Raw genomic sequence first — 15,650 nt, forward strand, 5'->3', positions numbered from 1 at the left:
ATCTCCTCCTGAATTTCTTCAATGGCTTCCAGCTCATACTCATAGTCTTCTAACAAAGCCACAGGAAAAAAAGGCCAACGTGGTTGGTGCATCAAATAAAGGATTAAATCTATTTATTTTTTATTTAAGCTGAAAACAACTGTTTAAAATATTTTCTCTTCTCTTCCACTCCACTGCAAAAGTGTCTACAGGCATGGTCTTTGCCATCCTGTTGACCTCAGAGGCAACTGGTACAAAAGGAAACCAGCTCAAGGTAATCTCTTGTTAGAAAGTAAAGCATTAGCTCTTTGGTTTCCCAACAATTTAAAAAGACAAAGTGAACCCACTCCTTTGGAAGAATAGTAAGAATGCACAGATGTCTGCAACATGCATGCTGATGACTTCTTGACCAAGGTGCCCTTATTTTTTCCCTAGAGAGCCGAGGACCGTAACAACAACAACAACAGAAACGCGATTATGACTGGCACTCGTACTGCTGTTCTGGTGCTTCTGAGACTGCGGAGCCAGTGAGAATGTGAGGACCTGCTGTTTTTGTGCACATGCATCTACTGCTTTTGCTTCTATGGGGGTTTGTTTATTCTCTTCATCCACAAATGCTCACTGAAAACCCACTTTGTGCTAGACTCTGTGGCTGGGCTCTGGACAGGAAAGCCATAGATGAGGAAGACATAGTTCTAGACTTTGGGGACAAATACAGGCCTTGATGAATATTACAGGGGACCCAAGTCCTTCAGGAGCAAATGGTTGTGTGTGTGTGTGTGTGTGTGTGTGTGTGAGTGAGAGAGAGAGAGAGAGACAACAGCCTCTTAGAGAAGCTGTGAGAACACTGGGCTAGGCCCATTGTCCTCAGTCCCCACTGAGCACAGAATGCTTAGGAGACCTTTTAAAAATAGTGCCAGCTCCAGCACTATTCACAATAGCAAAGGCAGGAAATCAACCCAAATGCCCATCAATGATAGACTGGATAAAGAAAATGTGGTACATAAACAATAGGGAATACTATGTACCCATAAAATGGAATGAGATTACGACCTTTGCAGGAACATGGTTGGAGCTAGAAGCCATTATCCTCAGCAAACTAACACAGGAACAGACGACCAAACACCTCACATTCTCACTTACAAGCAGAAGCTAAAAAATGAGAACACATGGACACAGGGAGCGGAACAACACACACTGGGGCCTGTTGGGGGCTAAGGTGGGTGGTGGGAGAGCATGAGGACAAACAGCTAATGCATGCTGGGCTTAATAACTAGGTGATGGGTTGACAGGTGCAGCAAACCACCATGGCACAAATTTACCTGTGTAACAAACCTGCACATCCTACACATGTATCCTGGAACTTAAAATAAAATAAAGCCAGACCCTGGGTCCCACCCCAGACCAATTAAATCAAATTCTCTGGATAGAAGGACCTGGGCATCGATACATTGTTAAAGCTATCCAGGAGCTACAGCTGGCCCCTCAAAGCTGAGAATGCTGGAGAGCGGGACTCAGAGCACAAAGGGGATTTGGTAAAAGCGTTCTAAGACGTGGCTCTGCCAAGGAAAGGAGTCCTCAAATGGCCTGCTGGAGCACTACCATGATAATGCTGCAGGCAGGATACCTTGATAACACCTGACATGGGTGGGTGAAGCTAAGGCAAAACAATATTTGCATAGTCTCAAAGTACTTCCCACCAAAGTTACTAGTTACTGTTAAGATTTTATTGTAAGACCAGAAATTCTCTGAACTCTTTCTTTCAGGAGGTACAGCCTAATTCTGCCTTGAGGGTGGGTTGTTCCCAGACTCATGACTCACTTTGAACAAATGGAGTATGGAAAGGGAAAAAAATAGTAGCTTTTAAGTGGAGAAACCTGGAAGACACCACTGTACCAGGTGATCAAGGTTAGCATCACCAGTGATAAGTCGTGTTGAGATCACGTGCTCCTGATACGATGTGGTAAACAGGACACAGGTGTTCTGTGGTTTTTCTCCCCATAAACTCAGTCTACCAACAGGAAAACAGCAGATACACGCAGATTGAGTATTCAACAGTACTCTTAAAAAGTGTTACCAGGTGCAGTGGCTCATGTCTGTAATCCCAGCACTTTGGGAGGCTTAGGCACGAGGATTACTTGAGCCCAGGAGTTTGAGAGCAGCCGGGGCAACAGAGCGAGACCCCATCTCTACATAAATTTGTTTTAAAAAACTAGCTGAGCATGGTGACACATGCCTGTAGTCCTAGTTACTTGGGAGGCTGAGGCAGGAGGATCACTTGAGCCCTGGAGGTCGAGGCTGCAGTGAGCCACAATTGTAGCATAGCATTCCAGCCTGGGAAACAGAGTGAGATCATGTCTCAAAGCAATCAAGCAAACAAACATAACAAAAAAGTGTGAAGGTCATAGAAATGCAAAGAAAGACCAAGAAATGGTCACATCATAAATGGTATGTGAGAGCCTAGAAGAAAAAAAGACCTCCGTGGAAAAACTGGAGAAATATGAAAGAAAAAAAAAAAAGTATGGCGTTTAGTCAATAATAATGCACTGAGGTGAATTCTTAATTTTGATAAATATACCATGGCCATGCAAGAAGTTAACATTAGGGAAAGTTGTATGCAGGGTATAAAACTCTCTCTACTATTTTTTTTTTTTTTACAGTTTCTCTGTAAACTTAAAATTATTTCAAAATAAATTTTTTTAAAAGACAACAAATGGCATGCTGAGATTTGGCTGCTGTGAGCATCTTTGTGGCTGCAGAACAGAATCTAAAGAAATATCCATTGAGCTCTTGACTAGGTGCCTGGCCATGTATTAAGCTCTAAAGAATCCTCAGGAACCTACAGTTTGGTGAGGGAGACAGGTGTGGCCCACAAGAATGAGCGGGAAAAGCACATTAAGGTCTCTGTTCTGAAGGAAGGGAAGATGGCTCTTACGAGCATATGGCAGAGAAGACAGATTGAGTCTCTGGGGCCAGATGCCTTCCCCAGAGTGCGAAGCTGTTAACCACATGAGGGGCATGGGAGAAGGGTGGGAAGAATGACAGGAGATGGTGAAGAATTAAAGAAGAAACGGCTCTTGGGCAGGACCACTGCTTGCCTAAGGGGTGCTTTTGTGCAAAGTAGAAAAAGGTGCCTGTCTCAACTCAGTCTCAGCCTCCTGTACTTCAGTGAGCTGATGTTGCCTTTGTGAGAAGAAAAAGATATGCCTTTTTTACTGCCCAGTCATATTCTTCCTGGCAGACACAGCACAGAGTTTAATGGATTTCATTCCCTTGGTAGTGTGTCTTTGTGCAGTGCACAAACTAGACAACAATAGGTGGCACTCCTGCTGAGGTCAGATTATGGAAGCCTTTAATGAACTACTCAAGTGTATATATTTTATTGTGAGGGTAATATAGAGCCATTAAAGAGGAGGGTAGGCTATCAAGAGAGATATAGGATCATACCACAGTGCTACTAAACGTGTGGTTTGCAGACAAACAGCATCAGCACCACCTGGGAGCTTGTTAGAGATGCAGATTCATGAGTCTATCCCAGACCTCCTGATCAGAATGTCCGGGGCTGAGGCCCAGCACTCTGTTGCTTCATAAGCTGTCCAGGTAATTCTCATGCACACTGAATCTGGAGAAGCACTTTCTCACGCAAGGGGATGGAGGAATGAACTGACCAGAGGAACAACACTGGAGGCCCTTTGGAGGGTCTGGCTCTCATGCAGATAACAAATACAAAGAAGGCTTGGTTTCAATCAGAAGCAGAGGGGATGGAGAGGTGACTACAGTGACTTGGAGAGATTCTGAGTCCTGGCTGGAGAAGAATGAGGTCCCTAGAAATGTAAGAATGAGACAGAGCCAACACATGGGCCCAGACCTGAGCCCCCTAAAGCTGAAAACCACTGGGGAAGACCTGCAAGTGACCTTACTGGTCTCATCCTTCTGATGCTGTTAACATTCATGAAGGTGAAGAGTGTGGGTCTTAGCCAGCGCGAGGGAAGACCACTTAGATTACAGTCTTGCAAAGCCAGGGTTGGAACTCAGATCCATCACTTACCCAGAGTTAAGCGACTGAAGCTCTATTTTGTACCCTCACCAGCCGAAGGGCTCTGGAAACAACAGAACAGAGCAGCAACATCTCTGAACAGTGTCCGCCAAGCTTCTCTGCTTTCCAAAGCCAAGCTTCAGGGTCCGAGGCTCAGCCTGCAGGCTTGGTTGGCTGTGCCAGGGCCTGCCCAGGCTGCACTCCTTCCCCAGCACTGACAGCACAGGGACCCATGCCCGTGGTTGCTGGCTGTTATCAGTCCTGCTGCGGCCCTGCAGCGGCTTCCTCTAGTCTAGTGTGGACTTCCGTGGTTACCATGGATCAAAGAGCTGTTGCAGGAGTGGGGAAGTTAACTTGTTTGCCCAACACAGCTTTTGCTGATTTCCAATCAATGCCCTGCTCTCTGACTGCAGCTGTTTTCCTGTCAGCTGTGGGATCAAATACAGGGAGAAAACAAGCTCAAAATCCAGCTGGCCCAGGGTCCTTAGTATTCGCCATCCATCAACCAAAATGCAGGGTTAGTTAGTGGGTGATAATAACAGGAACTAACATTATGTGCCTACCATGCATATGGCTCTCGTCCCTGAGTTACCACCCTGCTCCTTAGCTACCAGACAGACTTTAGGTGAGTGTGTTCCTGTCAACAGGTGCTCCCTCCACCAACACCTCTGCCCCGCCAATCCTTAGCACCAGGCTGCTTCCCAGACTCATTGCCTTCCCTCCCCTGCCTCACATGGGAGGGATACTCTGAGATTCACTCTTCCCAGCTGCCCTAAATTTCAAAGAATGCAGTCAGATTCCCATAGCAGGGCCACCATCAACTCAGATGGCTCTAAGCTCTTTCTTCCTGAACTATCACAATGCAGACTAATAATATGAAGCCTAAACCTTCTTCCTGAACTATCACAATGCAGACTAATAATATGAAGCCTAAACCTCCTTTCAGCTTTTAGTCTCATGCTGGGGTGTCCTGGGTGCTATGATTTTGTTATTTTCACAGAAACCTTCTTGTTTAATGAGTCTGTCTAGCAGTATTCCCAATGGCTTTTAGTCTGTATTGCAATACTTCTTGGGTTTCTGAATGTAAGCTGCTTGCCCTCCAACTTCACACTCAGCTGATTTCTGTTCTGCTAAGTTTAACCTGGTTAAGTTGCTAAGTTGCATGACCAGTTCCTCTCCAGTTGGCTTGGGGAATGGGATGCAAGAAGTTAAATAATCCCATGACCCTGCTCCTTGGAACCCTGCAGCCATACTCACAGCTCTTCTGGCAGACACAGCCTGGAACAAATCCTTCATTAAGGGCAAAGCCTGGATTCTATTTATTGATTGTAATAATTGCCAAGCACCCAGCTTGGCATAGAGAAGGAGTCAATAAGGTTTACCAAATAAATGAGGATTAAGAATGAAAATGTAACAAATCCTGAATGTGGTACAGCTGGGATTTAAAATGAGGTCATTCTGATCCTGAAGTCCAGTTTCCTCTGCCCCACTCTGCCACCTTGGCCTTGGCTGCTCTGTGCACATCCTGTGTGAACAGTTTCTAGAGAGAGGGGCTGATTGAGGGGAGGCTGCAACTGTTAGAACACAAGGCTTTGTAGAGGGTCTGCTGAGCCCACCCCACTCAGGAGGGACTTGCCAAGCAAGCCCAGAAGCCATGCCTGTCTGGCACAGAGTTGGGGCTCAGTAATTATGCATTTAATAATTAAGGAGGTCCAAGGTGGTGAAGGTCTTGTCCTCTGGGTCTGAATTTCTAAACTTGTATAAGTAGAAAGTCCTTTTGGTGCTTTTTAAAAAATAGCTCCATACCCTTTGACATTGCTTTCACTAAAAGGTGGAGTTTTTATCCCCTGACTCCCCTTGAGTCTTAGGGGACTTGGGACTGCTTTCACCAATAGAATGTGGGGGAAGTGATATTTTGTGACTTCTAAGATTAGGTCATGAAGGCAATGCCGTTTCTGACTTGTCCACAGAGACACTTATGTCTACAGCGTCTAAGCTACTGTAAAAGAAGTCTGACCCCCCGGGGCTGCCATGTGTGAGCAAATGCAGGGTACATGGAGTCCCTGTGTAGATGCTCTAGATTGACAGCCCCAGCTGAATCCAGACATCTGGGTACCAGACAGCTAAGTGAGGAGGCTGCCATGTGAGTCCAGTTCTCAGCTCTCTGATCACCCCTGGTCATTTGAGTCTTCTCAGTGGGGACCCTAGACATTGTGGAACTGAAACAAATCATCCCTACCCTCTTGGATTGCTGACCCACAGAATATGTAAGCATAATAAAGTTGTTGTTTTATTCCACTATATTTTGGAGTCATTTGTTACCAACAGTAGTAACTAGAACGCCATTTGTTCATTAGACGAGAGTTTCTTAAAGAGCATGGGCAATATTTTATTCTCTTTTGTATCCCCAAATGAAATAGTAAATGCTTAACAAATACATGCGACATTCTTAGCCAAATGATGAATGTCAACAATACCAGTAATGAGAAATAGGGACATTCAGGCTGGGCATCATAGCCAGACTCCCTCTCCACAAATTTTTTTTTTTTTTTGAAAAGTAGCCAGGCATGGTGGTGCATGCCTGTAGCCCCAGCTACTCGGGAGGCTGAGGCCGGGAGGATTGCTTGAGCCGGGGAGGTCGAGCTGCAGTTAGGCAACACTGTTCCACTGCACTCCAGCTTGGGTGACAGAGTGAGACCCTGTCTCTAAAAAACACAATTAAAAATAAATATGTACATCATATGCCTCTTGATACAATGCTCTGAGAACAGGTTATATGTGGTATTTTTTGCCAAAAATGCATAATCTCAATCTAATCATGAGAAAATATCAGAAAGAAAAAAAAAAACTAACTTAAAGGACAGTCTACAAAATAACTGACCAGTATTCTTCAGAAGTGTCAAGGTCACAAAATAGTAAAAAAAAATAAATAAATAAAGACTGAAAGACTGAGGAGATGTCCTAGACTGGAGGAGACTAAGGGAAAAAATGACAAGTGAAACATGGATAGGATCCTGGACTGCAAAAGGACATTAGTGGGAGGATAAGTGAAATTCAAATAAGGCCTGTAGATTATAGTATTCATTACATAGCTTAAAGTATCTATCAATGTTAATTTCCTGGTTTCAATCACTATACTATGGTTATATAAGATGCTAACATCAAGGGAAGCCATGTGGAGTGTATAGAAACTCCACACTAATCTTGCAACTTTTCTGTAAGTCTAAAATTATTTTAAAATTAAATATAGAACCAGGCGCGGTGGCTCACGCCTGTAATCCTGGCACTTTGGGAGGCCGAGAGGGACAAATCACCTGGGTTCAGGAGTTCAAGACCAGCCTGGTCAACATGGTGAAACCCCGTCTCTACTAAAAATACAAAAGTTAGCTGAGCATGGTGGCAGGTGCCTGTAATCCCAGCTACTCCAAGCTGAGGCAGGAGAATCACTTGAATGCAGGAAGCGGAGATTGCAGTGAGCTGAGATCACGCCACCGCACTCTAGCCTGGGTGACAGAGCAAGACTCCATCTCAAAAAAAAAAAAAAAAAAACCACACAAAACAAACAAAAAACTAAATATTGAAAAAAAGAACAGAAAAACGTATGCACTAAGTCTCATTGATTGGCAAATCTGGAATCATGGACCCACAAGTTAGAAGCCAAAGGCACACCCTTTCACCCCTCACATTCTTGCAGCAATTTATTACAATAATATTAACAACACGAGTGGACATTTATTACCACTCACTAGTTGCCAGGTGCCTTGCCAAGCACTTTCCACACATTACTCGTTTAATCATCCCACAATTTTATGAGGCTACTACCGTTACTATTCCCACTTTGCGGATGAGAAAACTGAGACTTAAGGAGAGCAACTTCCCAGTGTTTCCACAGCTAGGAAGAGGCAGAGCCAGGCTTGGAACCCGGGCAGTGTGAGTCTAGAATCCACCTGCTCAACCTCAGAGCTCTTTTGTCATCATGCAGAGTGGCCATCTTACTTCCAGGGGCTGGGAGACCAAAAACTTTTGCTGGAAACCTGTTAAAGGATCAGCTGGAGTGAAAAAGACAGGTTAGGAGTTTGGACGGGCAGAGGGAGCTTTTGAGTGCATAGTTGGGAGCACAGAGGCCAAATTTAAGGTGAAATGGGGTGGAAATAAATCTGGAGAGTTGGGGGAGATCAGGGGACTTGATGCAAGAATGCGTTTCCAAGCACCCCAGAGGGGTTTTCTGACCACCTGGGAACTTTCTGCATCCTTATCAAAGGCCAAGTCAGGGATCAGGTTGAGAGGCCCTTCTAAGGAGAAATCCATGGATCACGTAATCACACATTCTGGGCCAGTGCAGGGCTGAACGCTGAAGCTTCACTCTATTGCACTTTTCTTTCATTCAGCATTTTTCTCATGAAATTAAAATAGAATTGATTTTCTTCCCCACTAAATTAGGCATTAGGAAAGGAATGAAAGGGAGGGCATGTTGGAGGCTACAGCATCAATTCAATCCAGCAGAGTAGCATTTGTAAGAAATTTTATTCGCCCCTACTTACTATGAGAAGGTTTTGTAAAGCCTATTTTTTTTGTTATATCTCCTTCTTACTAGAAGAGATGAACATTTTTTTGTTCTCCTTTCTTGGTTAAAATGATCATTTATACTAACCTTTTCTCCAACCTCTGGCCTCAGGTTAGAAGCTTCATTTTTCTAACTTTGCCTCTGTGGTATTTCCCCAGAAGCAGACACACAGCAGGTGACGCTATTTATGGAACTGTCATTTCTGATGAAATGGGTCATCTGGGGACTCTACACTCTCCTATTCTGCAGTGACCCCAGGCTTCTAGCTGGGTCCAGAGTGGAAGCTCACAGCTGGAAGGAACTACTCCATTTACAGAGTACTGAAAGGAGATTGGAGCAGGAGGAAACTGAGGCTCAGAGAGGTTAGGAAGCATGCCTAAGGCCACATAGTAACTGGTTCTACTTGAAGGAGCCAGCGATGGGATAACAAAGGAGTCAGAAAATGTGGGTACAAATCCTGATGCTTCCTCTTAGCGGATGGTCATTTATAGCTGCACTGCCCACTAGAAATAGGATATGAGGCACATTATGATTTTACATTTTCCAGGAGCCACATGGGGAAAAAAGGCAAAAAGAAGCAGGTGGGAATTAAGTAATATACTTTCTTTAACCCAAGACATCCACAAAGTTATTATTCCAACATGTATTCAATACAAAATTATTGAGGATATTTTACATTCTCTTTTCCCACTAAGTGTTTGAAACTTGCTGTGTATTTTATATTCTGAACATTTCGATTCAGGCTAGCCACATTTCGAGTGTTTAATAGCCACTTGTAGCCAGCAGCTAGACCACGGTTTCTCAATCATCTTTTTCTTTATTATCACCTCCTAAGAAGCGTAGACTTTTTTTCTTTGTTGTACCTCTATGAATTTTAACTCTACAGATATAGTGCATAGCTGTATATGGACGTTATGCATACCTGTATGACTGTATGTGGGCTTTATGCATATTATGCATATGTGTAAGAAAGGGATTATTTCCCATTCTACCCCCACCACTACCACCAAGAACCAATTTTCATCTCTTGGGGGCAATGGCACCTCCATTAAGCATGCATGGACTAGAGCAGGGGTGTCCAGTCTTTCAGATTCCCTGGGCCACATTGGAAGAAGAATTGTTTTGGGTTACATGTGAACTACACTCACACTGACAATAGCTGATGAGATTAAAAAAAAATTAAAATCATGAAAAAATTTCATAATGTTTTAAGACAGTTTATAAGTTTGTGTTGGGTTGTATTCAAAGCCGTTTTGGGTCACGTGTAGCCTGTGGGCTGAGGGTTGGACAAGCTTCGTCTAGAGCAAGCAGTAACAGCCCTGAGCCTCAGGTCCTTATCTGTAAAATAAGGATGAGTGTGTGGACTAAAGGAGGCAGTCCTTGTAGGAAAGCATCCAGTGGTGCTGAGTGTGGCACCAATGCTAATATCGGAGTTGCACCACTGTTTCCAACACATTCCCTTCCACGTTGAGTGCCAGGAGTCAGGTCCTCACCTGTAGTCAGTTGCCAGGAAGATGTGCTCTCTGCCCATGACCTCCCTCCTGCCCCAGGGGACTTCCCAAAGCCCTCACGGGGTGACCAAGGGCTGTGTCCTTCATCCTGGCTACAACTCAGCCCAGGGCAGCAGGGCCTCGTGGACCACCACTTTAATGCCTTCTCTCTCCTAGTGGACACCTAATTAATGCCGAAGGTCTAGAGGCCACACTTGAGGGTAGCCCAGGTCCCCTGACACCCAAACCAGGCCTCTCTTACCTCCCCTGAGTGCCCATTGGCAGACGGATGGTGCCCAGGCTTGTTATCTGTACAGAGACACATGCTCCATTTTCCAACTCCTCCCAGACCCCTGCCCCAGCCTACTCCAGACTCGGGAGGTTGTCAACTGTGTGCTAAGTGGTTTTCTCCCTCAGCTCCTAGAGATTCTGGCACTTGCTTCCCTTCCCATCTCATGACTTCCCACTGGCCAGTAGGGTCCATTTCTGCACCTGTGGCTCCCAAGACGCTCTACCTTGTCATCAACCACGCTGCCCTCTCTGTCCAGTTCTTCTTCTGAGTGAGACATGCCCCTACAAGCAATGCCAGGGGCCATGAGGGAATCATCTGGAACACTTTGGAGACAAGGAGCTCAGTCCCTCTTACTCACCTGTGATTCTGCCAGTGGGCAGTGCTGTAAGAACAGGAGCACTGGAGTCATAGAAGGCTGCCTCTTCTCTCTGTCCCTCTTGTGATTCTAGTGGCTACACGGCACATGTGAGTGGAGCTGATTGCGAAGGCTATAAACTTGGTGTCCTAAGCTGGGGATTGCAGAGTAAAACCCATGAAGTGAGCAGCCTGATTGCCCAGCCTTCTGCAGTCATGCCTCATTAGGCACCCATTGGAGGGAAAAGTCAAACTAAAAACTGGAAAAGAAAGTGGCTTTGAGATGTTGCTCTTTTTTTCCCTTAAAATGTACTTCTTGGATTGTGTTTCTTTATAGATATAATCCTTCCCCCATGTTTTATTTGGGAAGGGGTTCAGAATAGAAAGGAATTGTTTTGAATTGTATCAGTAAAGACTCATGGAGAATAAAAGGAAATACTTTGGGATTATAAAAGACAGTGGGAACTTGATTAACAATGTGAACTTGATCTTGGGTGTGTTGGGCTGGTTTTAGGCTGTGATGCTTAGCACCCGGGTGACCTTCAACAATATTCAATCCCATCATCAAGAAGAAAGGTTTTTCATGAAGTTGAAATGTGTCCATGCGTGTAAGAGGGCTTGAAGATTCCCAGCACTTGGGAGACTATCCAGTAAGTCAGTCAGACCTGAATTTACAACATCAGAGAGGGTGTTTGACAGTGTTTTTGGGGAAACCACAGACTCATTCAAGTGGAGTCAATAACTATCTATTGGGCAGTAATATCATGTAGCTGTTATTTTAGGCACCTGAGATATGCCCATGAACAAACCAGTAAAGATGCTGCCTTCCTGTAGTTTGCCTTCTAGTTACTGAGAAGGTAACAGGAGGGGAGAAAAATATAATGAACATAATAAATATACCACTTATTTGGTATGTTAGTAGATGATAAGTTCTCTAGAAAACAAAAGAAAAGAAAGGAGACAGCAGGGCAGGGTGGGGAGGACAGGCATGCAGGGGCAAGTGATGCAGGGGTGAGACTGACCAGCCTCATTGAGAAACTGAGATTTCAGCAAGGACGTCATGGAAGTGAGGGAATTAGCTAAACGGATACCCAAGAGAAGAGCTTTTCAGGAGAGGAGAGTGGGAGATGGGGTGAAAGGGGTGTGTGTAGGTCACACAGATCTCTGTGAGTCTTTGAAAGATTTAGGCATCTAGCCTGGGTGGCATGGGGGCTGCTACAAATTGTGAGAGTCAGCCACTGAGACTCATGGTGACAACTGGTTGCAGGACTGAACTCTTCGTCCTGAAACGTAACAGCCCAACTCAGACCATAGATACAGGATGCAAGGCCCCTGATCTCCTGGGTCTCTTCCACCCAGGCTCTGGGTGCTGGGGACCTGAGAGGTCAAGTTGGTGCATGAGTCCCACCTCCATGTTCCCTGGGCCCAGGGGATGCTGCACAGCCCAGTTTCTAGACCTTTCCTTCTGGTTCAGCTGCCTGACTCAACAAGGAGGCTTCCTTCAGGGGCTCCTTCTGGGTGAGTGTGGAGAAGAACAAGGACATAGATATGCTCTGGACAGGAAAATGAACACAAATTCAGGGTGTTGAGGAGGCATCTGAGAAGATGACAATTGCTCACCCAGCATGGCCATCCCAAGCTAAATCTCAGGAGTGTGGACCTTGATTTGAAGACATCAAAGGTTATTGTAAGCAGCGCTCTCTGAAGACGGGAGTTCCCAGAGTTTTAGCAGGTGTAACCTCCAGCTTTAGCCTCCCAGGGACCCTGAGATCTTGAAACCCATTGCCCGTCAAGTAGAGGAATTAGGGCTGGGAGCCAGGCAGGGTTTCAGAGACAAGGTAACCTGCTGGGGCAATATTTAAAGTCATACAAACTCTTTACGAGGTTTACACCTAGAATTCTAGGCTCTCATTAAGATTCAGAGTTCACAAATCCCCCAAATGTGAGGAAAGCAACTCAGAGACTCTCTCCTTAGTATGTTGAAGGTGTGTAACTAAAAGGTGCTGGGTGTTTCATGTAGGAGGTGGAAAGAATCATTGCATTGATTTGGATGAAGCATCCTTCATTGAAAAATATCAAAATTTGCATGAAAGACTTTTGCTAAAGTAATAGCAATTGAAATATTCTTTGAAGTGCTCTGAATACAAATATAGAAACGCTCCCATGGAGACCTGCTCATGCTGGCTTCTTGCCTTATTACTGTCTCACTGGGTTCACTCTTAGCCTCAGAGGGGGTTACACAGTGTCTCAACCATACTGCCTTGGGCTGCCTAGCCTATGTGTGAGGGGTGGGGGAGTCCTCTCTGAGTCTGGTTCTTTTTTTCCTTCCCTTTTGTTTCCTTCCTTCCTTCCTTTTCCTTTTCTCCTTCCTCCCTCCTTCCTTCCCTCCCTCCTTCCTTCCTTCCTTCCTTCCCTCCCTCCTCCTTCCCTCCCTCCCTCCCTCCTCCCTTCCCCTCCTTTCCCTTTCCCTTCCCCTTCCCCTTCCCCTTCCCCTTCCCTTCCCTTCTTTCTTCCTTCTTTCCTTCCTCCTTTTCTGTAGTCTCACTATGTTACCCAGACTAGATTTGAACTCCTGGGCTCAAGCAATCCTCCCACCTCAGTCTCCAGAGTAGTTGGGACTACAGTCATGTGTGCCACCACGTCTGGCTTGACTCTTTCATTTCATGACAAACATTCTAGGGGCCCAGATTTTGCCTCCAAAGAATAAATAACTCATGAACCATGACAGCACTCCAACAAACGAGACTGTAAGAGAAGGAATGTACTACCTGTCTCCAATCTGGGTGCATCTGGAGAATTTTAATACCCTCTCCACCCTGAACCTATGCTTTGCAGGCCACTTCTCCCAGCGCCTGAACCACAATTGCTGTTATAGAGTCGATGGTGCTGTGGGAACATATTCAATTGCTAAGAGGACTGAATATATTAAGCCACAAAATAAAAATAAAAAGTGCTGGAGCTCAAAGGCCCAGAGATAGTGGGCGCCAGAGTTAGTCCCATTTCAGGCTGAAGAACACATCCTCTGAAGTGGGTGACAGGGAAGAAAATCAACACCCAAACAAAGAGAAAAGCCAGCGTGCAGAAAGGAGGATGGGGCAGACAGACCTAAGGAAGCAAGAAGCAGAGACAATGAGGAAGAGAAAGAAAGAGAAGCCTGGGTATTGGATTTCCAATTGTATGTCCATGATGCCAAATCATTTTTCATCCCCTGCTCAAGATTTTCTGTAAGCCAATTTGAGCTACTTTGAGGGATGCTGTGTTCTTAAAAAGTATATTTCCCTGATGAGAACATCTCACCTAAGTAAACACCTCATTTGAATCTTCAATCTTTTCCTTGCTCTTTCCTCAGCAAACAGCCAAGAGATGCTGGCTCCCCTAGCTCAGTAGCTGCCTTCATGTCCCCTCCTCTCTCTGTGTCCAGGTCCATGCTTACCCATCCCAAGTCCTATAACCTGCATGTTATGAGCCTTGGAATCATCCAAAGTGCAGACTCCAAACCACATTAATTCATATGGGTATCTGGTGCTCCCCAAGGCAGCACAGCTTGTCCAAGAAGTGGAACTGAATGTCAATGCCTTCATTTCACTGCCATGTAACTCCCTGGAGTAAACAGCCCAGGAAGCAGCTGTGTGGGCTGATAAGGGCTTCTCTGCCTTGTTGGAATCCTCAGCACCAGCTCCAGATAACGGCCAGCGACAGGAGTCAGTACCTGTGCCAGGTGTCAAGCCTTCCCCTTGAGCTACACATACACTCAGGCATACCATGCTGCCCTGCCTGGACATGTCCCTGGAAGAGGGGTGGGCCTCTTCATCAGAGGATGGGCTGCATTTTTCCTTGCTACACTCAAGAACAGTAGGAGCCCTTACTCACTTCTTGTCAAAAGCAGGAGGCAACTGTCTTCAGTGATCAACAATGGGAGCCACTTACTAGCTTTGAGACTTTGGGCAAGGTGCTTAGCATCTTGGTACCTTGATTTCCTCTTCTGTTAAATGGAGACAATGATGTCCCTTTCTTATAGGTCAGAATGAGGAATAACTGAGATAATACTTGTAAAGCCCCTATAACAGTGCCTGGACATAATAAGCACTCGATAAACACAATCTATCCTTACTGTTGAGACATTAAAGTTCTTCAATAGTTTTCCATTGCTCTTAGGACAAAAACAACCATCTGCACTGTGGCCTGAAGATCACACAAGGTCTTGCCTTGGTTGTTGTTACTCCCACATCATCTCACTGATTTTGCACTCAGGTCACATTTGTCTTCTCCTTACCCCTGGTACTGGCCCTGCATCTTTCACCAGAGGTTCTGGCCATGCTGTTCCCTCACTACACCATGCTCTTCCACCCTCTCTTGGTTTGGTTAACACCTCTTCCTTCAGTTCTGGGCTCTATTGTTATTTACTTGGGCAAACCTTCCCTGCTCAAGTCCAGTGTGCCACAACGGCTTTTAAAGGACCAGAACCACAATTTTGCACAACTCTCAGGAGCCTTGTTTACACTGTAACAATGGGGATGGTGCCCGCTGGAGTGGTACAGAACAGCAGCCCCATAGGGCAGTGGTTTCAGCCAGAGGTGAAACCTGACCATGGGGCCAGGATCTGTACCATTGGTTGGTGAGAGAATAGGACATCAAAAAGGCACCATCATGTGCCAACATTTTCTTTGTGACTCAGAGTCAAACCACTGATTATTTGGTCTTACGTCTCACATTGCTTCTTCTACCATCTTCCCACTATCATCTTAACATCTGCCGCCAAAGCACCACTTACAGAGGGTACACTAAGGAAAAGCAACTGATACTCTACTTCAAGCCCTCTCCTGCAGCTACTTTTGAAGCGAATGTTTACAGCCCATATTACTCATGCAATTTCACATTTATCTGTTTACCTGATTAATATTTTCCACTCAGACAAGACTCTAAGCAACACACAAA

The 15,650-nt window shown here is 45.3% G+C and overlaps 1 protein-coding gene across 21 annotated transcripts in view; it reads right to left on the reverse strand.

Moving 5' to 3' along the window:
• Positions 1-15,650, reverse strand: part of PTPRT (protein tyrosine phosphatase receptor type T) — a 1,114,889-nt gene that overhangs the window by 281,136 nt on the left and 818,103 nt on the right. For 6 of the 21 annotated variants that reach the window (XM_074003244.1, XM_074003242.1, XM_074003243.1 and 3 more), the window contains exon 1: positions 4,028-4,338. The exons of the other annotated variants lie outside the window; for them this stretch is intronic. The gene's annotated coding sequence lies outside the window, so the exon portion shown is untranslated. Of the gene's footprint in view, positions 1-4,027; positions 4,339-15,650 lie in introns of those variants that run through there. 21 annotated transcript variants of the gene reach the window in all.

This window comes from Macaca fascicularis, chromosome 10, assembly GCF_037993035.2.
Source record: "Macaca fascicularis isolate 582-1 chromosome 10, T2T-MFA8v1.1".
NCBI lineage: Eukaryota > Metazoa > Chordata > Mammalia > Primates > Cercopithecidae > Macaca > Macaca fascicularis.